A 23,503-nucleotide genomic window follows, 5' to 3' on the forward strand; every position below is an offset into this window, starting at 1 on the left:
AAGTATCTTCCTGAGTTCTGTGAGTCATTATAGCAAATTAGCAAACCTGGGGAACAGTCATGAGAACCCTCAAATTTGTAGTTAGCCCCACAGTCTGGACCCCCACTTGGAGCTGATGTCTAAAGTGAGGCAGTCTTGTGGAGCTGGGCCCTTGACCCATGAGGTCTGTGCTAATTCTGGATAGTGCTGAAATTGGATTGAATTGTTGGGCACGCAGTTGGTATCAGAGAACTGGAGAATTGGTGTGGGCAAACCCCACACATTTGGCATCAGGAATGGTGTCACAAAAGCCATGTGCACACCCCTCTGTGTGACAGGAAAAAGCCACAAAATCTTTACTGAGCTCAACAAATGTCTCACCATAGAAAGCAACCCTTTCTCACCAGCTGTCTGTCATTAAGGAATCATCTGCACCTATTGGTTATGTCTTTAGAAGATACCCTCAGTTAGAGCTAAGAAAGGCTGGTCAAATCTCCGTGGATACAGTAATAGAAACCACTAGGCACATAGAGTCCTTTCCTTACCCTATTGTGATGCAACAGGGGCTGTCCCAGTGCTTCAGGGAGCCCTTCTGCTGCTCTGGACCCCCTCCTTAGCTGGTGTCTTACCTCTTGGCCTGGTTACATTAGATTCAGATGCTGTGCCTGAATGATCAGTTTGGCCTTGGATCTCAGCTTTGCCTAAGATCACTGACTTCTGGCTTTCTCTTGGCTGCAAACCCAGGCCTATGATCATTCCAGACTCACCTCCATAACAGACTATGCTCCATGAACCCCCAAGAATCTGGGCGTGTGCTTGTCTCATAGAGGAATATGAACAGAGTTCATTTTACAAGCTATAGACAAATAAAAAATTTTCAATCATGATGACAAAGGAGAGAAAAAAACCTTTGTGTCATAAGAGACATTATTAAAGATCTTGAGGGACACCTGGGTGGCTCAGCAGTTGAGTGTCTGTTTTTGGCTCCGGGATCGAGTCCCACATGGGGCTCCCCGCAGGGACCCTGCTTCTCCCTCTGCCTATGTCTCTCTCTCTCTCTCTCTCTCATGAATAAATAAACAAAATCTTTAAAAAATAAAAATAAAGATCTTGAGATGTTCTGCCTCCAGGAAAGAAAATCAAAGGGAAAATTGGATAGCAATTTTCAAATATTTGGACAATGGAGAGGGAGAACTTGCATCTATTGTTGGACAATTCAAAGAAGCGGATTTCTAATATCACATGACCAGAAAATCTTCCCTGCGAGTTACAGCTTCCTCCCCCACCCCATCATTGGAAGTATTCACATGTGAGGAAGACCTCTTTGGTTAGGGAAGCCACAGAAGGGGTAGCATCTCCAGGTGGCTTGCCCACTCCGGTTCTCTTATGTGAACTCAGAATGCGAGGGTTACAATTCCAGTCACAGAGTGCTTATTTTTAAAAGTCACATTTTTTTGGACACTAGCTGAGAGAGAACTTATTACTTTTATGTACAGAAATTTCAACAGTGTCCACTTAGCCCAGTTTAGTGGCCAGTTCTTTAGCCTTTGCTTTTTCCAAGTTGGCAGTGTGAGCCGCTGACTTTGGACCCAGGAAATTTTATGAGATCCACTTCCCCAGTGGCAGCAGATCTCATAAAAATACGGAATGCCTCACGAATTTGCATATCATCCTTGCACAGGGGCCATGCTAATCTCTGTATCATTCCAATTTTAGTATATGTACTGCTGAAGCGAGCACAAAAGCCACTTTTAAAAGTTCAAATAAATTTAACCAGTTTGAAAGTCAAGTATCCAGCTGGAGTAAACAAATTTGAACACTGTAGGAACACCTAAAATGTGAAAAAATGATGAGTACAAGAATTCTTATAATTAAGCAGGTTAAGTGTCCTAATGAAACTCAACGTGAATCTGTAGAATAGTAATCAGTAGAATGCCTAGTTACAAAAAGCAGTGAGACAAGATGACCCATGCTCAGTTTCTCCAGAAAGAGATAATCAGTCAGGTGGAGGAAGTGGAACGATGGGAGTCTGGGAGTCGGGGCTGCCCTGACCCGTTTTTCCCTGAGGCAGAGCCTCCTTCAGGATGCGGAAGCAGGCTCCTCCTACCTTGTGGGCAGAAAGCAGTGGGAGATTTATAACCCCCAACCACAAAGAACCTCCCTCCCAACTTGTTGATGCCTGAAATAATTCCATCAGGGTCACCCTCGGAGGAAGAGCAAGGAGAGGAGGAGGAAGAACCAAGCCCAGAAATGTCAAGACGACTTCACTGTTCCAGCGTGTTCAGACCTCTGCTCCTTGGTGACAATGCCACTTCAGGAGGTCAGGGCTGGGCCTATCCTTTAAGCTATGCCCTAAACGGACAGACACCGGGACCGTCTGTTGCTGAACAATCATGGGCAAATATAGACCATAGTAAAAACAGAACTGCCACCAAAAAAAAACCTGTTCCTTCCTTGTTGCGTGTTGTCTCCCACTGAAAAGCTCTCCCATGGGACGGACTTCCATCGCCAGGTGGTCGCTCCCCAACCTGCAGAGGCCCTCGACCGACCCCGACCGTCCTGCTCCTAGTCCTCTCCTCTGTTCACTTGTGCCCTTGAAACAAGGATGGCTCGAAGGAGTAATTTCATTCCCGCGCCCTCTGCTGGCCGTGCAGAAGGGCCGGACACCTCACACTAGATCAGCAGTTGCCCAATTTCTCACTACCGTGAAGCCATTTTATTACCTTATTAACCCCAGGGACACCCTCGGGCCCCGCCACATGCACACACCCGTTTTGAAGCCGATATTTCAGGAGAACACCACCTGCTTAGTAGTTATTAATTTGTTTTACCAGTTTTCATTCTCAAAGTCGTGATAAACCACCAATCAGAACCTGTGATCAACATGCAATAACCAAGTATACAACACACAGGTTATTTATTTCTAATCGAATATAAACACTCACCTTTTACCTAGCCTGTAAGCCTTATTGCGGGGACGTGTGCAATTTCTGGAAGGCTTTTTAACGTACTACAAATAACTTAAGGATCCGGTTCCTACCTGAAGGTCCAAGGGCCCGAGGTTCGGAACCACCAAGTTAGAATACCTCAGCATCTAAACAACAGGCATATTTCTGAGAAATTCTTACTTCACTGGTGAGCACTTCTGGGTGATGGCTGAATGTTTTCTGCCACTTGGATATAATTCTAAGAGCTACTTTGCTCACTGGTCATATCGTGACCCAAAAGGTTAATACAGCGTCCAGAGTTGTACATGTCCAAGCTGAGTTTTCGGGTACCAGCTGAGTGTTGGCAGCGAGTAGCTGGACAGGAGTAGAGACGACAGAGATTCGTGCATCTGGAAGATGGGAAGGGTACGTGACTAAAGACATATGAAATCCAGTGGCTTCTTGGCTTCTTGCCTCGGTGTCCCAGCAATTTCAACTCCACCAAAGTATGGTTCCATGAGTAGAAAGCTAGTATATTCACAAGAGGAAAGAGAGGAAGATTGAGAAACATGGTAGGCTCGGCACAGTGTGTGGGATGGGCCCAGGGTGGAGCAAGGCAGGAGAGTAGGGAAGTCTAGAAATAGAATAGACAAGGAGTTCTCTGAGGGCATGACTGGGTTTTGTCCATTGTTTTAGCCCCCATAACTGACACAATGCCTGGCGCGCAGGAGGCTCTCAAGTATTTGTTGGGTTTTTGTAGGTATTGCACTTACCAATTCTAGAAATGCTTTTAGCTAGGTGCAAAACCCCACCAGTGACTACTAAGATAATAGCCAAGGGTAGCTGGTTCTGTGGTAGAACTGAGCTTGCTGTTTGGTGACAAAGTTTTGTACAGGAAAGGTTACATTTTTTGGAAAAACATGAAGGTATCTCAGAATGATTTTCGGTGTTTGATCCTTTTCTTTCAGAGTAAAAGATCTTTTATTGTAACATAACAGACAAATGGAAAAGTATACAACACGAACACAACTATATAACCAGCACTTACGAAGAAACAGCTCATCTTGGGATCTAAGAAGCCCTGGTGCTGTCTCCTTCCTGTCACTAGCTGACCCCGCCCCTACTATCCGACCCCCGTTCCTACTATCCTGACTTCCAACATCTTAAATTAGTTTTGCCTCTTTTTGAAATGCACACACAGTATATACTCTTGTGTGTGGATTCTTTGGCTCAACATTATTTTTGTGAAGGTAATTCACATCCTTAGTTGCAGTTTGTTCATTCTCATTGTTGTATTTATTTATAAATATGCCACAATTTTTCATTGACTACTTATGATGGGTCAGTTCCGGGTCTTTACTATCCGGAAGAGCGCTGACAGGAGAACGCACACGTGTTTCTCCTGTGCACGCATGCACGTCTCGGTTGGCACGCATGCACAAGAGAACTGCAGGGCCACAGGGCACGCGTGCGACCAGCTGCTACAGATACTTCCAAAGAGTTTCATGAAGTGATTGTGCCAATTCCGTGTTAGCTCTTGTACAAAGCTAGGTGCCAGAGATGTTCAGAGGGGATAAAAGATGGGGAGTGGGGGATTATCCTTAGGCCTGTGATTTGAAACCTAAGGGGACTTGACAGGAAGGAAGAAGACAAAGTAATCCTCAAAGGGACAGGCCCCATTAATCATCAGTTCATCATCGGAGTGACTGGAAGCCTGCTTCCCCAGGATGAGAAAGGAGGCAGAACAGTAATACAAAAGGTAGAGGGGAAGAAGAAAAGGAAAAAGATCAGAACGGATGCTCACTGTGAACGCCAGGGCACTGCTAATCATTTTACCTTCACAAAAATGACACCGTAGTGTCCCAAGGCCCTGACTCTGATAGTTCAGATTAGACCCAAAATGCAGCAAAATGTGCTCTATATTTGTACATTTGGGTTAATCACAAAATTTCCCAAACTTGCTTGGGGCTTTCTAAGTACAAAAGATTATTAATCAGGATGGCTCCTCTTTGTTAATTTTGGGATAAGACTTTTCAGCACTGCTGATATTCACAGGAATAAATATAAAACCTTATTGTTGAATTTCTCCATAAGATTTCTGTAGAAAGTTTTATTTGCAAATAAGTAAGCCAAAGTGGAAATGCAAGATGCCCTCAGATAGGAGGATCCAATTTTCCACTTAAATGTGTTTGTGCTTCTTTCAGCTGGATTTGGGGCTTTCCTCTGAAAGTCTCAAGAAGCTCATTTGAGTGACTCAGAACTAACCCAGCCTGTGAGACTTGGCTAGCAAAAGGCACAGCATTGCAAGGAGGAATGCAATATTCTATTTACAAAAGGAATTTGATTGCTAATCGTGAATCTCTATAAGCTGTATGCATTTCATATTTATCTCTTTGCAATTCAGAAGCGAATCCTATGGTAGTTCTGGTCTTGTGTCAGCTGAGGTTCTCTCTGACACTTGGCGATGATAGACAGCTCCTACCTGAGTGCTGACCCCTACATATCTGCCTTTGCTCAAATTGATTTTCAGCGCCAGGACGGTTTGCTGGGCAGCAGATGTCGTCACAGAACAGATAGGGACCACCTATATCCTCACAGAGAGCAGCCAGGTTTACATTTGCATTCATTTCCTTGGGGCTATTTTGTAAATTAAACTTGGCACAGCCTTGCCTGTTTGCTTTTGATCTGACATGCTGGACAAGGAGTTCAGTTCATTTACTGCCTCTCCAGCAACCGTGTCCAAGGGTATTATCCACTAGGAGGTCTAAGGAGGTTGCCACTATCAGTGCCCAACAGGCACACTTGAAAATTCATGAACAATTTGTAAGAAGGTTGGAGTTGCCCCCCACCCTCCTCTGCTTTAACTGCCCCGACACAGAGATACTGGCTGAGCCCATGCAAAGAGGGGGAAATCAAGCCAGGACAAAAATTCAGTACTGGCTACAAGGCACCATAAGGATCTAGAAGCTTCTGATTTACCTCCAAATAATACCCAAGGGTACAAAGAACTGGCATTGCTAAAACTTACCTGGTTTAGCCGATACATAAATCAATTTGCATGCTCCTAGTTATGAGCATTCAGCTTAGGAGCTCTCCTATGCATGAATGGGCATTTGCAAAGCACCTGCTAAGCAGCCTCCTGGAAATTTCTAGAGTTGTCCTCCATATCAAGAAATGACACAGTTCTTGGTCAACACAATCTAGGGGCAATTTAAGAAATTATGTATCTAGGGGTGTCTGGATGGCTCAGCTCAGGTCATGGCCCCAGAGTCCTGAGATGGAACCCAGCTTCTCTCTCCTTCTGCCCCTCGCCCCCACCTCACCCCCTTGCTCTATCTCACCCTCTCTCTCAAATAAATAAATAAACAATCCTTAAAAAAAAAAAGAAAGAAAAGAAAAAGAAATTATGTATCTATCTCGCTCAACCAAATTTTCTTTCTCTTCTTTTGTAAATTTCTTCGGGGCGGACTGCCCATGCTACACTCTCCACTTTTATTTGGACTTTCCAGCTGTCAGACTCATTTAATTCTATGTAAGCAATGCTATTTGTCACAACAACACACACACACACACACACACACACACACACACACACACCCCTTACCCGAATCCCTCCTTCTGCTCTCTCCTTTAATTCTGGCCTGGTTACCTTAGGGAAACATTTTCTCCTCCTTTTGAAAAGCATTTTGTTTTGAAAAAAAGAGAATGAATTACTTAAAATTCCCTTGAAACTAAGTAAAAGAAAACTACCCTAAAGGTACCAGTGTCATCAAATTCTAGCACACTGGAAAGGGCATAGAAATCCTGTCCAGAATTTTATCTTTCCCTTCTATCCAACATTGTTTCTTTTGTTTGATGAATTACAAGTGCTGCAATAATGAGAGTACTTCCACTGCAAACGGGTATACATAGTATTGTATTGTAAATTGCAGACAAATTGTGGATTAAATGCGCCTGTGGGCTACTTGGAGGCCTAATCTCCACAGATAAGACGACTTTGTTTTATTTTTAGAACTTGTCTCCAGCGGCTAACTCACATTGCCCCTCGAGAGACGGGATTCCAGGGTCTTCACTGTAGTGGAGATATGTTATCTCTGGCCTCCTGTCATCCAGACTTTCCTGACTTGTCTGCCCAGAGGCAAGGCCAGCAGTGCCTTCCCAGGACTGATCCTGTGGTGTATCATTGTAAAGATTCTTGATCAGTTTTGCTCTTTTTAGGTTTTCTAACGTTTTACATTGGGGGATCCCTGGGTGGCTCAGCAGTTTAACGCCTGCCCTCAGCCCAGGGCGTGATCCTGGAGACCCGGGATCGAGTCCCACATCGGGCTCCCTGCATGGAGCCTGCTTCTCCCTCTGCCTGTGTCTCTGCCTCTGTGTGTGTGTGTGTGTGTGTGTGTGTGTGTGTGTGTGTCCCTCATGAATAAATAAATAAATAAAATCTTTTTTTAAAAAATTTTTAAAATAAAGTTTTACACTGGGATTTTGATTGAAACAGGTTAATCCCATAAACAATTTGGGGAAAACTTAACAACTTTACAAATTTTGTTTCTCATCCAGAAACATGCCTTTTCATTTATTAAAGGATTAGATTCCTGAGTCAATTTTTCTGATATTCTCTGTGTAAATTCCATAGTATTTTGCTATTGTAAATCATTTTTTCATTGTATTTTTCTAGTTGGTTCTTGCTTTTCCAGAGGAAAGTTATTTTTAATTATAGATTCAATTATCTATTGGCGAAGCAAGCTACCTCACTGAATGTTCTTAATTTTCGATAATTTCTCACTTGTATTATGATATGTGGTTCAAAATTATACCATCTACAAATTAAAAGAAGAAATGACTTTTTAAAGTTTTTTAAGTTCTCAACAACTATTGATTATAAAGGAAGTTTTGGAAATCTATCAGCATAACACATTTATAAGCCAAGGAGAGACTGGCCTTGTCACTTACCTACAACCATCTTGAAGGCGGGCCTCAGTGCTAGGCCAGCTCACACATAATCTAGTGGGCAGTCATGCTAGATTATTTCTGTTTCCAAGTTGCACATGTTAATGACTATAATGCCTGGTTCTGCATCAGTCTTATTTTAGGGAAAACGTTAGGGGACCAATCTCTGGGAAAAGAGTCAATGATACACAAAAGCCTGCACTTAACAATCCTCATATTTTACCTTTTTCCCTAGGGCTGTGTCCTCATCTAAACTTCAACAATTAACCTTAGGACATGGCACAGTTTGGTTGAAATAATGGAAATATAGACTTTATTGACATACAGCTAATTTACTCTTAGAAACCCAAAGGCTATAAAAAGAAAGGAAATTGCAAAGTTAATCACAAAATACTGTCATGGGAGGGGAAATGTACATGTTTGCACTCATAAAACTTAGAAATCAGGTTGAACACAATTCCTAGCTGCTTGCCTCTATCTGGTTTGGGAAATGTCTTCCATTTTAGATCTTTCCCAAGGGGTGTTGACTCTTGATTATCTGTGCTCATGAATGAAGAATAGTATAATCTATGTCTTTTCCCTAAAGAATCCAAAAGTTGACATGAGCCACTACCTTTGGAAGCATATCTGGGTGTTACAAACATAAGGAACTAACCTCTTTGTCCCTTATTATTCTTTTTTTTTAAGATTTTATTTATTTATTCATGAGAGACACGGAGAGAGAGGCAGAGACACAGGCAGAGGGAAAGAAGCAGGCTCCCTGCAGGGAGCCTGATGAGGGACTTGATCCCAGGACCCCAGGATCACGACCTGAACCAAAGGCAGACACTCAACCACTGAGCCACCCAAATGCCCCCATCCTTTCTTATTCTTGACTGATTTCTGACAGAGAGTCTCCAGCCTATAATGTGAATAATATTCTCTTCCTTGATTCTGTTGCAACACATGAATTCCTGGTAGTGGAGCCATGTAGGAACATGGTGAAGGCATTCAGACAGCAGAACCTCAGAAATAATTTGTTGGCTTAACAATCCTTATTCATAAACCCCAGCACCTTCACGGAGCAGGTGCTAAATAAGATTCAAACAGCCTCATGAGCCTGATTCAAGGATGGCACATGGGCCACATTGAATCTAGATTAAGCATAAAGATCATGATTGAGGGGGGCCCAATAAACATCGTCCCTCTTCCCTGCCCAAGTTCAGAACCAACCAAGCGAGAGATAAACACAGGAGCCAGACAGATGGAAAATGGCTATTAATGATAGAGCTCTTGGGAACATGGGCATGAAAGGTGAATAAACTCATTACTGTTTTCTAAACTAAAATTCCTGGGCTTAGAGCCTCTCTGATTGGGGACAGTGCCCACCCTTCCGATTTGCCACATAGTGGATAGTGGGGATGATAGGCCAAAGCAGCATATTTGCCATAGGTAGGCAGTTTTCAAAGAAGGAGAAACCAGAAGGAACTAAAGGAAGAAGTGCTTGTTATGAACACAGATTACCTGACCCATTTAGGAGTTTCCGCTTCAGTAGGTCTGAGGCCTAAGGATCTGTATTTCTAACAAGTGCCTACATGGTGAATCACCGCTCTCCTGCAATGGTTCTCAACCTTGATGAGCACTGGAGTCAAGAAGAGAAAGGAGTGGGCAGCCCTGGTGGCTTAGCTGTGTAGCGCCTTCTTCAGCCCAGGGCGTGATCCTGGAGACCGGGGATCGAGTCCCATGTTGGGCTTCCTGCATGGAGCCTGCTTCTCCCTCTGCCTGTGTCTCTGCCTCTCTCTCTCTAGCTGTGTCCCTCATGAATAAATAAATAAAGTCTTTAAAAAATAATAAAATAAAAAACTAAAATCACACCTATCAAAAAAAAAAGAAGAAGAGAAAGGAGTGTTTCCTCCTATTGTTCCTCAGTTTTTTGTTTTCCTTCTAACCCATTGGGTTTAAACCCTAATTCTGTGGTCTTGCAAAGGTGTGGCACTCCATCCAGGGGAAGGAATCCGCTGTTTATGGGAATAGTATAGCCCCCACTTCATGAGGCTTCTCTTTCAATATTGAGCACTACTCTCTCATGAGACTGGTAATGCACAGTAATGACTTTTGTCCACAGAAAGCTACATAGTGGGTCATAACATAAATTTAAAAACTCAAAAGCCATACTGGACTAGAGCACTCCTTATTCTGTCTCCCACCCTACAGTAGGTCCAGCCACATTGCCAAAAGAGCTCATTAGGGATTCTTTATGAAACTAAATAATTTGTTAATAAAAATATTCCAATTTGGGTATATGCCTTCTCCCAAATTTCCCAGGTTGAAATTACAACTCCAAAATGAAATCCCCTGACTAGGAAAGTCTACAACCAAATTATCTCGCCTCTATGTTAAAAGTCAAAAGAAAGTTCCAAATTTCAACCTCCTCAATTGCTTATTCTTCTGAGCCCATCTAGAGTAATCCCCGTATTTAGATGGGACTGTGGTTCTTTTAGCAGCTGCAGGCGAGTTCTCTTCCCCTGGAAGAGGAGTAGTTCTCTTAGGACCTTAAAGTTTCAGCTGTCCTCATCTGTGCCTCACTTCTAAGAGCAAAGACAACACTAATGAATATCAAAGTACCAGACTTCACCCCACTTATTTATTTATTTTAGAGAGACAGAGCAGGAGAGGCAGAAGGAGAGGGAGAGACAATCTCAAGCAGACTCCATGCTGAGCACAGAGCTGGTGTTAGGGCTCGATCTCACGACCCCGAGATCACCACCTGAGCAGAAATCAGGAGTCCCATCCTTAACTGTACCTTGAACTCACTTATTTTAGAAAGCTAAAATAAGGCTCCCCTTGAACCCACTTATTTTAGAAAGCACATCAATCCTTAGCAGTTAGCAGGTATCTCAGGCAAAATTACATTCCCAGAATCCTCTACTTATAATCGCCAAAAGGCCATAACCAAGATTCAACACCTGAGAGGGGACAAATACACAGAAATGGGCAGAATCCTTGGTTGCACTCTTGCCGTGATGCTGCTCATTCTATGTCTTTGTTGGAAAAACAACATGCTCTGTGGCACCACATTTCTCCTTATTACAGGCAGGGGACAGGAAGGCCATCAATGCCTACTGTTTTAGCACTTCAAAGGTGGAACTTGACACCTGGCTCCCCTCTAAGAAAGTCTCCAAATCTTTAGCAGTGGCAGTCCCCAGCACTGGCTCTTATTTTATGGTCCCTTCATTTCCAACCCAACATATTGAAAACATCTTGATTTCCATTTGCCTCAAAGCCCTGTGTTTCCAGCATGCCACCGCTGAAGCGCATGTGACTCAGTCCCCACTAGCTCTCGGGAAGAGGCATTTTCAGGGCTCTGTCACAGGGGTGGTTGTCACTGTTTCTTGTTCTGAAATTTCACAGACACACGAAGCCTGCCTCCTCCGGAAGCTTTCTCCCTTATCTCACATAATTTCAGCTGGAAAATCACTCTCAGCAAATTCCTGAACGGAGGCTACCGTTGCTTCCAAAACTGTGCCCCGGGGCCCAGTGAGACACAAGGATCCCACACGTCCTCCTCAAGACCTGTAGCTCCTCAGCATCTGAATGGTCCAGGCTCCGAGTGGCCCTTCAAGCTATGTCTTGTTCTGCAGCAGTGGCATAGGATTTGAATTCTCTCTTGCCCTAGTTTTCTTCAGAAAAAGGCAGCAAATTTTCTTTTAATCAGCCATATTGAGGCATGACTTACATACAATAAAATTCACCATTTTTTAAATGAAAAGCTTGCTTTAGGGGCACCTGGGTGGCTCAGATGGTTAAGGATCTGTTTGCCTTTGACTGAGGTCATGATGCCAGAGTCCTGGGATTGAGCCCCACGTCGGGCTCCCTGCTCAATGGAGAGCCTGCTTCTCCCTCTCTCCCTGCCTCTCCCCCTGCTTGTGCTCTCTCTCTCTCTCAAAGGAATAAATAAAAAATCTTTTTTAAAAAGTTTGCTTTATTTTTCTTTTGAATCAAGTATTAGCTCCCAGGATACAGTTTGATTTTTTTATGCCTTCCAAACATTAACATTTATCAATCACAAAATAATAAATCAATTTAGTCCCAGCAGTAACGGCCACAGCTAGATTGTTCAGGTGGTCAGGAACTCTTATCTGTTGACTTTACCTTTTAGTTCTTGGTTGTATCTCCAAATAGGAAAGAGCCCCTCAAAGAGGTTAACAGCAGATACACTCCAGGTTTTTCGAATAATTACAAGTGAGTATCTTGGCCAAATAAAGCCTACTGCCTCACAACAGCAGGATGAGCTGCGCTGACTTGCTCTGCGGGTCTGGCCTTGTCAGCCAACCCAGCACACACCAGTCCCCATTTTGTAATAGGAGCCCAGGGAGAAAAAAAAGCTGTTTGGGGGACCTACCCAGTGATTGTACACTGGCCTCAATTTCTCCAGCACCAGGAGCTCCACCTTATCAAGGACCCAGTGGTAGGTGGCCTGAAGGCCCCGGGCACCAGTGGCTGCTGTCCCTGCGGAGGAGTGATCGCGGACGGCCAGGTGGGAGAGTGGCTGAGCGCCAGTCCCCGGCTGACACGAAGGCCACACCTCACCTCCTCCTGCCACCGTGCCTGGTGTCCTCCTCTCCCCTAGGGTGCCCTTCCTGCCACTCAGCCTGCCCTCCTGCAAGCCCATCAGGGCAGGGCCCAGAAAAGAAAAAAAATTCACCATTTTTAAGGAGACAGTTTGATGGATTTTGACAAATGTATCGTCATGTAACCACCATGACCATCAGGATAGAAAACATTCCCATCATCCCTCAAAACTTTCCTTTGTGTCTTTTTGAAGTCTATTTACTCTCCCTAGCCACAGGATTCATTAATCTGTTCTCTGTCTTCTAGAGTTCTATATAAATGGATCATAGAGGGGCACTTGGGTGGCCCAGTCAGTTAAGGGTCTGCCTTCAGCTCGGGTCATGATCCCAAGGTCTCGCGCTCAAGAGCCTACTTCTCTCGCGCGCTCTACCTGCAGCTTACCCTGCTTGTGCTTATTCTCTCTCTGTCAAATAAATAAATAAAAATCTTTTTAAAAAATAAATAAATGGATCATAGAGTATGTGGTCTTCTAGATCTGGCTTTTGAGATTCATCCAGGTTGTTGCATGTATCAGTAGCACCTCATTTTTATCCCTGAATCATATTATGATATGGATGTACCAAAATTGGTCCAACTACCAGTGTTAATGGCCATTTGGGGAGTTTCAAGCTTGGGACAATTTTAAATACACACATACAAGTATTTCTGTGAACATATTTTTTTGATTCTCTTGGATAAACACCTAGCAGTGGAATTTCTGGGCCATATTGTAAGTATATATTTAACTATTTAAGAAACTGCCAGACTGTTCTTTAAAGAGGCTCTTCTCATTTTTCTTTTTTTTTAGAGAGAGAGTGTGCATGATTGGAGATGGGAAAGGAAGAAGGAGAGAGGGGATTTTTTTTTAATTTTATTTATTTGAGAGAGAGACAGAGAGACAGAGAGAGAGAGAGAGAGCACGAGCAGGGAGAGGGGCAGAGGGAGAGGGAGAAGCAGAGTTCCCACTGAGCAGGGAGCTGGATGCAGGGCTCCATCCCAGGACTCTGGGATCATGACCTGAGCCGAAGGCAGATGCATAAGCTCCTGAGCCACCTGGACTCCCCAGAAGCTGTTCTCATTTGCATTACCGCCAGCACTGTGTGAAAGTTGTTCCATGATCTCCTGTCATTTGATTCTGAGAGTCTTGTTAATATTAGCCACCCTAATGGTATGTTGTATTATCTCAATTTGGTTTTAATTTGTGTTTTCCTAATGACTAGTGATGGTGAGCATCTCTTTATGTGCTTATTTCCCAAATATCTGTCTTATCCTGTGAAGTGTCTCTTCAAAACTTTTGCCTATTTCTTAAAAATCAGGTTGTCTCATCTTGTCATTGAATCCTAAGAGTTCTTTATATATTCTGAAAACAAATAATTTTCCTGAATATATGTTTTGCAAATATCTTTTCCTAGGCTGCGTTTTATCTTTGCATCTTCTTAACAGTGTCACTTAAAGAGAAGTTTTTAATTTGATGTTCAAGTTCCCATCTAAAGAATTTTTGCCTACCTAAAGGTCACAACAAATTTTCTCTCAAGTTTTTTACTTGAAATTTTGTAGTTTAGCTCTTATATTTCAGGTCAATTTTTGTATCTGGTGTGAGAGAAAAGTCAAAGTATTTTCCCCCCCTATAGTTTGTTTTGACACCATTTGTTTAAAAAAAGTCCCTTCTCCATTGAATTACCTCAGTACTTTTGTCAAAAATCAATTGTTCAGGGACACCTGGGTGGCTCCGTCTGTTGAGTATCTGATTCTTGGTTTCACTCAGGTGGTGATCTCAAGGCTGTGAGTTGGAGCCCCATCAGTAGGGACTCTGCTTGTGATTCTCTCCCTCTCCCCCTGCCACTCCCCCATTCGTGCACATCCTCTCTCTCTCTCTCTCTAATAATTAAATAAAATATTTTTAAAAATTGATTGCTCATATTTGTGTGGGTCTCTTTCTGAACTCTATTCTGGTCCACTGATACACATGTCTGCTCTTTTGCCAATACCCCACTATCATTATTACCTGTAGATTTATGGAAAGTCTTAAAATTAGCGTGAGTCCTCCAGCTTTATTCTTCTTTTTCAAAACTTTTTTGCCTATTCTAGGCCTTAGCATTATCATATACTTTTTTGTATCACCTTGTCAATTTCTACAAAATCCCTACAGGAATTCCTATTGGTATTGCTTGGGACATCCAGATCAATTTGGAGGGAAACAATATTGAGTTTTCCAACCTATGAACATGGTAATCTCTCTACTAATTTAGGCCTTTAAATTTTTTTTCTCAGCAGCATTTTTCAGTTTTCAGTGTATAGATTTCTCATGTATCTTGTTAAATTTATCTTAGTTATTTCATATCTTTCAATGCTATTGTAAATGATATTTTAAAATTTCATTTCATTTTTTTTTAATTTCATTTTAAATTGAAATGCCTCGGTGCCTGGGTGGCTGGGTAGCTCAGTCGGTTAAGCACCTAACTCTTGATCTCAGCTCAGGTCTTCATCTCAGGGTTGGAAATAGAATTTCCAGTTTCCAACTTTTCATCTGCATCTGTGAGAGTCTTTTTTACCTGTTAATATGATGTCTGATATTAATTTATTTCTAATATTGAATCAACCTTGCATTTCTGAGATTAATCCTACTTGGTCATTATGTATTATCCTTTTTATATATAAATTGGATTCAGTTTACTAAAATTGGGTTGATGATTTTGTGCACCTATACTCATGAGCAATATCAGCCTATAGTTTTCTTTTTTTATATTTTTGACTAATTTTGGCAAATTATCTTACACTGACCCCATAAAATAAGCAGAGAAGTATTTTCTTGTCTTCCACTTCATGGAAGAATTTCTGTAAAATTGGTATTATTTCTTCTTTACATGTTTGGAAAAATTCACAGTGGAGCCATCTGGGCCCAGAATTTTCTTGTGGTTGCTGTTTTTGTTGTAAGATTTGCAATTAGGAATTCAATTTCTTTCATAAAGAGACTTTATTCCTCTATCATTTTAGGTTATATATTTCTTCTTGACTGAACTACAGTTATTTCTATCTTTTCAAGATACTGTCCATTTCACTCAAGCTGTAGAATTTACTGACACATGTCATTCATTATTTTAATATCCTTTTAACATGTGGAGTAATCCCTTTTCATCCCTGATACTGTTAATTCGTATTTTCTCTTATTTTCCTGGTAAGTCTGACCAGAGATTTATCTATTTTATTGATCTTTCAAAGGATTATTGTATTCATCTCCTACTGCTGCTGTGATAAATTACCACAAACTTTGTGGCTTCAAACAACACAGATTTATTACCGTATGGTTCTGGAAGGCAGAAGTCCTAAATCAGTCTCATGGAGCTGAAGCCAAGGTGTTGGCAGGTTCCTTCTGGCAGTTCTGAGGGGACATGCACTTTCTTGACTTTTTCAGTTTCTAGAGGTTATCTGCCTTCTTTGGTCCATGACCCCTCCTTCCATGTCCCACCTTTTTGCCTCTACCATCGTGTCTCTAACCCTGACTCTCCTGACCCTTCTAATAAGGATGCTTATGATGACAATGGGCCCACTCCGATATTCCAGGATAATCTCTTCGGCTTAAAAACCTTAAAAAAAATCACAATAGGATGCCTGGGTGGCTCAGCGGTTGAGCGTCTGCCTTTTGCTCAGGGCATGATCCCGGGAACGGGGATGGAGTCCCACATTGGGGTCTGCAAGGAGCCTGCTTCTCCCTCTGCCTGTGTCTTTGCCTCTGTGTGTGTGTGTCTCTCATGAATAAATAAAATCTTAAAAAAAAAATCACATCTGCGAGTCCCTCTGGCAAAAAAAGTAACATTCCCAGGTCATGGTCATCTTTGAGGGACCATTACTCAACCTACTGCAGCTTTTCATTTCATTATTTTTCTCTATTGTTCGTTTATTTCCTATTTTATGGATTTCCGGTGTGCTTTGTATTATTTTCTTCCTCTTTTTTGCTTTGGGTTTATTTTGCTTCTTTTTTTTTGGTTTCTTAAGGTAGAAGTTTCAATTTTTTTTTTATTTGGGCTATTTCTTCTTTTATAGTAAAAGCATTTAATGCCGTAAAGTTCCCTCTAAACACGGCTTTAAATACACACCCAAATTTTTGATGTGTTGTGCTTTCAATTTCATTCACTTCAAAAACATTCATTTTCTGCAAGGTTTTCTTTGGTCCATGTGTTATTTTTAAAATATGCTTTTAACTTGGAATTTTTAATGTATATTTCTCTTGTGATTTCTTTTCTCTCTCTCTCGGTGATTTCTAATTAATTCCTAATTAGAAGTGTATATGCTAATTTACTTCTCTTGTGTACGTTTTGAGCTTTTAAATTTATGGAGACTTATATGACTCAGAATCTCGATGACTATTTCATGTTTGAAAACGTGTTTTGCGGGATCCCTGGGCGGCGCAGCGGTTTGGCGCCTGCCTTTGGCCCAGGGTGCGATCCTGGAGACCCGGGATCGAATCCCACGTCGGGCTCCCGGTGCATGGAGCCTGCTTCTCCCTCTGCCTGTGTCTCTGCCTTGTCTCTGCCTCTCTCTCTGTATGACTATCATAAATAAATAATTAAAAAAAGAAAGAAAGAAAATGTGTTTTGAAAAGGGTGTGTATTCTCCTGTTTTGGAGTGTTGTACTCTATAAACATCAATTAGGTCAACTTGACTGATAATGTTTGTTTAAAACTTCTATATCTTCGTTCATTTTCCATCTATTTTTTTCTATCACTGGGAAAAGTGTGTTTGAAATCTGCAACAATAATGAATTTGCATCTTCGTTTAGCTCTGTGAGCGTTTGCTTCATGGATTTTGATTCTCTGATGTTAGATTCATATCCATTTAGAATAGTTCTATCCTCTTGGTGGATTGACCACTCTATAGTCGTATAAGGCCCCTCTCTACCCCTGGAAATGGTCCTTGTGGAGTTTTCAAAATAGTATAAGAGAGGACCAGAGGTTGCATGGCTGATCTAGCACTGCCTGTTTATGCCTGGCATATCATTTTAAAGCTAGAACCTCACACATAGATGATTTTTAGAGTGCATGAAATGTAGCCTCTTTTGCTTTTTAAAGTCTTGTACTGTAGATTTGCAGCCAAGCAATAAGAAAATTATTCCATTCCCTAGACCTAAAAGCTGACATAAGAAAACATTCTCTTTTCCCTCTAATCAAAACCTTGCCTCAGCTCCCTCTGTTTACTGAGCCTGGTGCAGTGCTTGCATGTTTGTAAGCTGGCACTTGCTGCCTTGCCTACATAAAGACAGTTGCTTGCCTGTGGATAAAGCTGCTATTAGCTGCTAGGTCAAAATACCCTGGGACTATGCTTACTGAGAATCAAAGGCCTAAAGCTGCCCCCCCAACCCCACCCATCAGAAGACAATCACATAACTATAAAAACTAGTCGTGGGGACACCTGGGTGGCTCAGTGGTTGAGTATCTGCCTTCAGTTCAGGGCATGATCCCAGGATCTGGGATCGAGTCCCACATTAGGCTCCTCCCAGGAAGCCTGCTTCTCCCTCTGCCTGTGTCTCTGCCTCTGTGTGTGTGTGTGTGTGTGTGTGTCTGTGTCTCATGAATAAATAAATAAATAAAATCTTAAAAAAAAAATTAGTCACATAGTGGCACCAAGGTGGCTCAGTGGTTGAGCGTCTGCCTTCAGCTCAGGTCATGATCCCGGGATCCTGGGATCGAGTCCTGCATCGGGCTCCCTGCATGGAGCCTGCTTCTTCCTCTGCCTGTGTCTCTACCTCTGTGTGTGTGTGTGTCAAGAATAACTAAATAAAATCTTAAAAAAAAAAAAAAAAAACCAGTCGTGTGGTGCACCAAAGCCCTATAAACCCCAAGAGTTAAAGAAAAATCAACGTGACCCATGTTTATTCCACCGAAGCCCTAAAGTCAGTCAGAGCTTCATGTTTTATGTTCCTCACATCTGTTTATCTGTCCCTCAAGTTCCTGGATTGTGCTCCAAATGTTGGGAGAAAGGATGCTACATACTAGACTCCCTCAAACTCAATCACCCTCCCGTGCTGATGCTATTCATCACTGGTCACGTAAAGTGTGTAATAAGGTTTCTTTTCCCTGCTGTCCAGCAACACACTGGTCTCGGTTTGGGGTGGTTTTGGGTTTTTTTTTTCCTACAACACTCACCCCTCTGAAAGTTCAGGTCCTCGCTATTTTACAAGGGAAGAGCTTCCAAGCACCCTGGAATGGTGACAAGGATAAGAGATGTCCCACACAGGACAGTTTGGGTGGAGGCTCAGCCATATCTGGGACCCCAATGGGTGTTGCTCTGCCGGAGGAGCCACAGGCAGTGAGCAGGGCAGGAGGCTGCGTGGTGCAGCCTGCCACACCGCCCCCCCCAAATCAGTTCCTTTCTCACATAGCTTCTGGCTGTCTCCTCAGTTGTGTCCAGGATCACCTTCTGCTTCCTTCCCCCCACCCCACCCCAGAAGACCTTCATACTCATTCATGGGGAGGAAGCCATGGTGTCAGCTTCTCCCTACAACTCTTATTAATCTTCATGATGCCATACACTATGTTTTGCTTCCCTCAGGGTCTTCCTTTTCAATTCCTAATTACCTAGTTTGGAAGTCAGACAAAAGAAAACAAAAACGAATATTAACCATTTCTTTCTCTTTCCATCTGGAAGTTTTGACAACCAAGGAGAAGGCCACAGACATTAGAGAAGTAAGAAGAGCACAGAGATTAATATTCAGGACTCTAGGTCAGCACATGGGTTTGCCCAACACTGCACTAAAGGGGTCGCACAATCCCTCCAAACGCCCATCCTGGCACAGCCCTCGCACACAAGGAGAACCATTAACCAAGTCTAGTCAAATGACAGCACTGGTAGTTCAGTAAGTCAGGAGGTTTCACATGAATACACTACAGCTGGAAGAGGGTAAGCTGTGTGTCTAAGACACCCGCTTGTCAGAGCACAGCAGGGATTCAACTCCACGATGCTGAAACCCCATCCCCCCACCTTGGGGTCACCTGGCAGGACTCAGAGCCAGACTGGGACACACGACAGAGGCCAAAGCAAGGAAGACACTCACTTCTAAAATGCAACTGTCACTATGGAAGACAGGAGAGGAAGGGAAGAGTAGTCTGGGCCTGATTTTGCTCCACGTACGAGCGAGCTGGCCACTGATGTCTAAAGACCCTCCTCTCGAAGCATCAGCCCCCGTGGGACTCTCTTTGAAGCCTTCTGGTTATTTCCATTCAAAGCTATTTTCCAAAACTAAGAATTTTCCACCTGCCTTTATGAATAGGATATAAGTGTAATATAGAAAAGTGAGAGGAGAAAATCACCTGTCCTGGGGGCTGGGGGGCGGGGTGGGTTGGAGCTGTGTGTGGCAGAGCTTGAGGCTGCTCCAGGTACTAACATCCCAGCCATCAAAGTCATTTCCCTTCTGGGCTGTTCTTTATTTAGCTATCATGACATAATGCTTTAACATTGTTCAGATCAGCAAAGAGTGCTGTTTTTTTTTTAAATTTTTTTATTTATTTATGATAGTCACACAGAGAGAGAGAGAGAGAGGCAGAGACACAGGCAGAGGGAGAAGCGGGCTCCATGCACCGGGAGCCCGACGTGGGATTCGATCCCGGGTCTCCAGGATCGCGCCCTGGGCCAAAGGCAGGCGCCGAACCGCTGCGCCACCCAGGGATCCCCAAAGAGTACTGTTTTGATGGGACTCTGAGGAACCCCCTTATCTGGGTTTCAGAGATATAAGGGAAAAAAATCCTCTGGTGACCTTGCATTACAATCCCAGAGAAAATGGATGCTGGGGATGGAAGGGGGAGGATCTTCAAAGTTGATGAAGGACAAGCATGGGTTCTTTTTATCCCCCACATGACATTTCAGATTCAAGACTCCCCTGTGAGGGGTCCTCACGAGGGAATGGAGACTCCTGCCAACAGTAATTATGGCTAGATCTTAATGGTGCCCTGAAAGGCTCAAATCAAGCAGTAGGTTCAGCAGCTGAGGCTGTCCCCATAGGACTGAGGCTGGGTCTCCAAAGCGCCAGGAGTCGACCACCATCCAGTTAGAAACCAGCTGCCTCTCCCTCTGACCTCACCTCACACCACAGTCTTCCACACGCACTACACAACAGCCCACCAGTCTTCTTTATGTTTCTCAAGCACACACCCAGGTTTTCTCTTTCCCATCTCAGAATCTGCTATCTCCTGGGCCTGGAATGTTCTTGCCCAGACCTGTGCATAGCTGCCTTCTGGGCATCACTCAGGCCACTCCTCTAGGAGGCCTCCCTCACCAGCAATTCTAAAGACCTACAGGACCACACTTTCCTACCTTCATGTTTTAGTTTCTTCACAGCGATTATTACTTTTATCTTCTAATTTATTCATTCTGTTACTGTCCTTCTCCTCCACTAGAATTTAAGTTCTCTGAGAGCAGGAATCTTCTCCTTGTTCACTGCAGCGTCCCGAGCACCTTGCCTGGCACAGAGCAGACACTCAGGAAGATGGGTTAAACAGGTGAGGGGAGGATGACAGTGCTGCCCTATGAGGTCAGCTGCTCGCCTCATCCAGAAGCGACCACAAACTGGCAGGGGTCTGCAGGCCTCGGAGGAGCGCATCGGTGTCTATCACCTCACCATTCCCCCGCTAGCCAGACGGCACTTGGGCTCCCGGTTGAAAGAAAGAATTATAGGATTTGAGCTGATAAAATTGCATCTGTCGTGTACCAGCTGGTTTTCAAGATAGTAAGGAAAGCCATAGAGCTTGCTCGTTTTAGGTACAGCTACTGTGTCCTAACCCATTTCTCTCAGTGGTGACCCATTTTTAATGACAGTGGTTTTCTCTCATTTTTCTTTGAAGTATTTATTCCCAGCCTGTGGCCTGTTGTGGTTTGCAGGAATTGGAAAGTGGGTCTGGGGAAGGTTGCTGAGCCCTCTGTCACCGGTCACTGGTCCCCCCTCTTCGCAAGACAATATGGTGAACTTTATTAAGATTAAAGGCAATCACTGTTCTTGTGCTTCATTTACAAGGATTTTGTCAGGAGTCCGTGGAACCTTCCCCAAGGGGTCCTCTGGTCCAACTTTCTACCAAATGCAACACCTTCCATGGCATGGCTAACATAATTGTCCAGCCTTTGTGTAAACAGTCAACTACATCACCAAGCAGGCAGCCCATGTTTTACCCCTGGCAAAATTTTCCTGGGAGGAAATTTCCCAATAAAATCGATTATTTTTCTTTTAAAAACCTTTTCTGTGGGCAGTTGGTAGATATTTTTAAATTTGGGATTTGGGCCATATGGCATGAAATATTTAGAAATGTTTAGAGCTATTTTGTTTCTTATGAAAACAAGATTGAGAATAACCTAAGAGAAAATATAACACCATTGGCTTTCCCATTCATAAACACGTTCTGCTTGGCTCTTACTTCTCTGACATTCTGTGAGGTGAGGGAGCCTGGAGTTGAAATTTCATTTGCATGTTATCCCACTGTGATAGGAAATTATTTCTCCTTGGCCAGCTCTTATCATGCAGATTGCTCTAAAATCAGATTACAGATGTTTGTTTTGATTGATTAGTTCGTCCTGCCTTAAAAAAAAAAAAAATCACTCCTGTCTTATCAGTGAGAATAAAGCTGAGAAAGCAATTACAAGACTTACTTGTGGGTTTCTGAGAGTGTTTTAACAAGAAGCTCCACAGAAATAACTCCTCGATTTAAAGGTGAGACAGAAACAAACTTCTTTAAAATCAAAGTAAATCTGTCAAATAGCCCGAGGGGCCCCGAATTTAATTAAATCCAATTAAGTTGTCCTGTGCAGCAGCGAGCACCCATTACACGCCAGGTCATTCTAGGAGCTGCGCAGGATAAGAGGATAAATAGACCTTGGGGTTCAAGCTCAAGACGCCCAAAGAAGCCTGACCCTCTGCTCCCCCTCCCCTACCTCCCCACCCCAGGGAAGCCATTTAATGTGTCCACTTGATATGCTGGCCAAGTGCCATGGGGTTCAGAGATAAGAGAAGTGGGGCTTAGCTTTGGGGAGATGCTACCTACATGCTCTGGGCTTCGGGACCAGACATCCGGCGCGGAGTCCCAGCTCAGCGCTTACTAGTCTCATGACCTTGGGCACGTTTTTTTTAACCTCTCTGTCTGTTTCCTCCTGTACCACACGACAATCCTGTTTCTCTTGCAAGGCTGTCGGGAATCGGAGATCATCTCTGGAAAGCTCCTAGAACAGTGTGTGGTCCTCGGTAGCGTGCACCAGCTGCGGCTGTGGGTCCGGCTATTCCCGCGGGCCGGGCGCGCCACTTCCAGAGGCTCCCAGGTTTATCCCGGGGAAGGTGACCTTGGAGGGCGTGCGCCAGGACGAGCTGCGGAGGCCCCGCAACGGGCCCCGCAACGGCCCCCGCAACGGCCCCCGCTTTCTCCGCAGGGCTGCGGCTCTGCAGGGGGGCGGATCGCGGCGCGGGGGAAGGCGGGCGAGAGCAGGCGAGGGAAGAAAATCCGGGATAAGGTGTTTAATTTGATCCGTTCCCTGGAGTCATTAAAATGCATCCCCCCCTGGCCTCTCACATCCTCGAGCTGAAATAACCAGTCCCGGCGGCTTGGTGCGGGAGCGGAGGAAGCGCTGCCCCCTAGCGTCGCGGGCTGGGAACGCGTCCCCGGCGCCCGCCCGAGCGCGGAGCCGCCCCGCCAAAGCCAGCTCCAGGCCTTCCCCCAAAGGATCCGGCCAGTGGGCGGTGGGACTGCGGAGGCCGGCAGGCCGGGCCCTTCCCGCGGCGGGGAGGTCGGCCGCTCACGTTCAGGGGGCCCCCTCCGAGTTCCGAAGACGTCACTGACCTCCACCCGCACAGCAAGGGAGAAAAGACACTAACCAGAGCCCACCAGACTCCACACGGGGACCCCGCTTCCCTCCCCGTCTCCTCCCTCCTCCTGTCTCTTCATTCCTCCCTTCCCTTTACTGAGTGGCTTCTAAGACAGCAGAGCCTTAACGTTCTCCCCGAAAAGGAAAGAAGTCAGAAAACAAAGCTGATGTGTTTCTTGACTTTTTTGAAGCAAGGCTCCATGCTGGGTGAAGTCACTCAAGCCAGGGGC

At 44.1% G+C, this 23,503-nt stretch overlaps 1 non-coding gene and 1 pseudogene across 1 annotated transcript; both read right to left on the reverse strand.

Moving 5' to 3' along the window:
- Positions 1–1,615: 1,615 nt before the first annotated feature.
- Positions 1,616–1,719, reverse strand: LOC129499586 (U6 spliceosomal RNA). The gene has a single exon (XR_008662408.1). It is a non-coding gene; the product is annotated as a U6 spliceosomal RNA (small nuclear RNA).
- A 10,248-nt stretch (positions 1,720–11,967) lies between these two features.
- On the reverse strand, positions 11,968–12,504 carry LOC129499394 (mitochondrial pyruvate carrier 2-like; annotated as a pseudogene).
- Positions 12,505–23,503: the final 10,999 nt, after the last annotated feature.

The sequence above is a fragment of the Nyctereutes procyonoides genome, unplaced genomic scaffold, assembly GCF_905146905.1.
Source record: "Nyctereutes procyonoides isolate TBG_1078 unplaced genomic scaffold, NYPRO_anot_genome, whole genome shotgun sequence".
NCBI lineage: Eukaryota > Metazoa > Chordata > Mammalia > Carnivora > Canidae > Nyctereutes > Nyctereutes procyonoides.